General features: G+C 43.1%; 1 protein-coding gene across 1 annotated transcript in view; it reads right to left on the bottom strand.

Annotated features, from left to right (window-relative positions):
• Positions 1 to 2,811, bottom strand: part of Nlrp10 (NLR family pyrin domain containing 10) — a 7,244-nt gene extending 4,433 nt beyond the window's left edge. The window contains exon 1 of the mRNA XM_028768133.1: positions 2,753 to 2,811. The gene's annotated coding sequence lies outside the window, so the exon portion shown is untranslated. The remainder of the gene's footprint in view (positions 1 to 2,752) is intronic.
• Between the last annotated feature and the right edge of the window lie 272 nt (positions 2,812 to 3,083).

Consider the following 3,083-nt stretch of genomic DNA (forward strand, 5'->3'; position numbering starts at 1 on the left):
CCTCCCTTCCTCCCTCCCTCCCTCCCTCCCTCCCTTCCTTCCTTCCTGCCTGTCTGCCTTTTTTCTTTCCTTCCTTCCTTCCTTTCTGCCTGTCTGCCTTTTTCCTTATGTACGTGTGTGTGTGTATCTTGTATATTCCAAATCAGCCTCAAACTTTTTTATAGCAATGATCTTAAGTTCCTGATCCTCCTTCCTTTACCTCCTGAGTACTGTGATGATTGTCATGCAGCATCATGCTTGGCTTTATGAGGTGCAGGGGATTGAACCTAGGGATTCATGTGTGTTAGGTATCCACTCTACCAGCTGGGCAATATCCACAGATGTCCATAAAGCACTCTTAAATTAGACTCAAGCATTAAGTCTTAAACTAACATTTAAAAAAATGTTTGATATTTTTACACTTCAGAAAGTGAGTCTTCCTTAGATTGTGAATGTTTACAGAACTTTTACATGTCTGCTGAGACCACAAAGACAGGAAGATGAAAAAATCTCAATCTTTAGTCCACTGCCTCACATACTAGCATCACGAGCTCAGCCACTCATAGGGTCCAAAGTTGGTCTCTAGCTTAGGTAAGGAGACAAGCTCAAATACAGCTAATAAAGGAACAGACACAACTAGTGCTTAATTTATGCCAAGATACTTCTTCAACTCAGCATTTACTAAAGGGAAGGAGAATGACAGTGATCAATAGGCAAACTTTAGAATCCAGGAGATGCTCATTATCTAAAGTCATGAGGGAACCATTGTAGAAATATGTCTGGAGGTGCTCAAAATAGTCTTTAGTAATAGACTTGGTGATGCTCAAATATCAGTATTATAACTGAATACCAATGAAAGGAAGAACCCTCGAAGAAACACAGTAGGACACAGGGACTCTTGCCATAGGTCTTAAACCTGTGTGAAGAGGTGAGACTGCAGAAGCAGGGACACATTACCCCAGAATGTCAAGGATGAAACACCTGGGTATCCCCTGCAAAGCTCTGATTCTGAGGAGCTAATTCCAGAAGGACAAGAAAACAACAGCAGAGCTCCAGGCCAGTCAAGCTCAGGCTTGAATACCTGGAAGTGGGAGGGTGAGTCAGCTCCGAGGGGCAAGAAGACAAAAAAGCTAGCTGTCCAGAAGAGATGGAATGTTTTCAGCTCTGCGGGCCAAGCCTGGGGCCTCTTATCCCAGTTCATTATTATCTGGTGGGGTTAGAATTAAAAGTAAAGGTGTGAATTCTCAGACACCTACTGTCTGTCTACAGGCTCAGTGTTGGGGTGGAGTGGAACCCAGGAAGAACCTCAGACATCAGAAAAGCAGAGAAGCCCACACATAGATCTGTCAGTCGGCATGCGCAACTTAACCTCATTTGTCAAACATTAAATTTGAGAAACAAGGAAGGGACCAAAGGTGTAAACTATTATATTGCCAAGAGAATAGCACAGAGATCATCCACATCCATCCCAGAAGGCACTTGCCCTTCTTACAACTTGACCCCAGGCCAGACTGGGGCAGTTTGACATGAGACAAAGGAAGTTGGGCACTGTCACTGCCTCCTCTGACACTGTACCATTTCTTCAAATTGGTGAAGCCATTGCAGGATGTGCTCTGGCATAGACAAAAAAGGAAGAAAAAGGAAATATTTAGGAGTGTAAACACATGCCTAAACGTACCTAACAAGCGGCTGGTCAGTTGGCATAGAGAGCAGAGAGTCTCTAAATCTCCTAAATCTGGAACAGTTTCTCCAAAAAGATCCTCCAGATGAAAAGAACAATGGATTGGCACTTTAACTGATGCCTTTGTCTCTCTGCAGAAGCTGTGGAGAGACAATCAAAAGTGCAAAAGCCAACAGTAAGTTACCAGAAAACTAGAAATGAAAGTAGAGTAAATATTTCTCACCATCCTTATCCTCTTTCCAAGACAGATACTTTAGATTTTTAGATGTCTTTATATACACATGTGCACACACACACTCGAGCACACACACACACGTGGTGAGAAAGATAAAAACTGAAGACATGGACTTTGTAATATGTTGAGTTTCTGATACACACACATGCATCACTGTTAAAACAGTAGGTCATAGATCTTCCCAGAAAAAAAAAAAATCTAGAAGGCAACAAAGTAGAGGTAACGTGTGTGGACAAGTCCTTCAGGAAACTTGGCAATGAAGGGAATCTGCAGAGATGAGGAAGCACTCACTGGTCCAAGCGGTCAGTCTTTAACCTGGCATGGAAAGGGTAGGGCATTTTTAAATGCTAACAAAAAGCAAAGGAGGGATCAGGCTAGAAATACCAAAGGTGGGGATTGAGAACCAGGACTGAATCAGGATCCTAAGAAAATGCAAGAGACTAGCTTTTCAATGAGAAAGTCTGATGGAGAAGTAATTGTGTAGGTTTTCCATTCAGAAGATGAGTGTAGGCATGTCTGATAGATGCTCTATTCTGTCTGATGTAACAGAATTTCCAAACAACTTGACAGCGATGGTAGCAGGAAGTGGAGAAGTTGGGGTATGAACATTGCCAGCCCTTACCTGTGTACCTTTCTCCCTTCCACAAGCCCCAGGTCACGGTGCTCTGTGAGAACTCCCAGAGTCCAGGGGAAGCGGCAAGAACAGAACCTGATGTGCTCAAAGCCTTAGGCAAGCTCAGGCTAGAAATAAAAAACAAAGTATCAGAGCTCAAGACCAAGAAGCCAAGATGAGAAAACAGAAGAATGAGACATGCATGGCTATCTAGACAGGACAACAAAGAGCAGGGGCCACTTACTGTACCAACGCCAGACCTCAAGGTCTAAGTCACTGTGCCAGAGATTCTGAGTAACACCTATGTATTTATAGAAACAGAAACTGAATTTAATTGGAGGGGCGGAGGCAAGAGATGAGATGATGTTATCCCTGCCCTGGCTAGAGACAGAGGTGATGACTAGAGAAACTGAGTATCCAAAAGAAAGAAGATAAAAATGGGGAAAACAGGGACCAAGGATAGAAACAGAAAAAGTGAGAGAAGAGATATAGGGAGACATAAAACACATGAACTGAGCAGGAAAACAAAACAGAAAGGAGAGAGAGAGAGAGAGAGAGAGAGAGAGAGAGAGAGA

Source organism: Grammomys surdaster, unplaced genomic scaffold (genome assembly GCF_004785775.1).
Source record: "Grammomys surdaster isolate TR1022 unplaced genomic scaffold, NIH_TR_1.0 184, whole genome shotgun sequence".
Taxonomy (NCBI): domain Eukaryota; kingdom Metazoa; phylum Chordata; class Mammalia; order Rodentia; family Muridae; genus Grammomys; species Grammomys surdaster.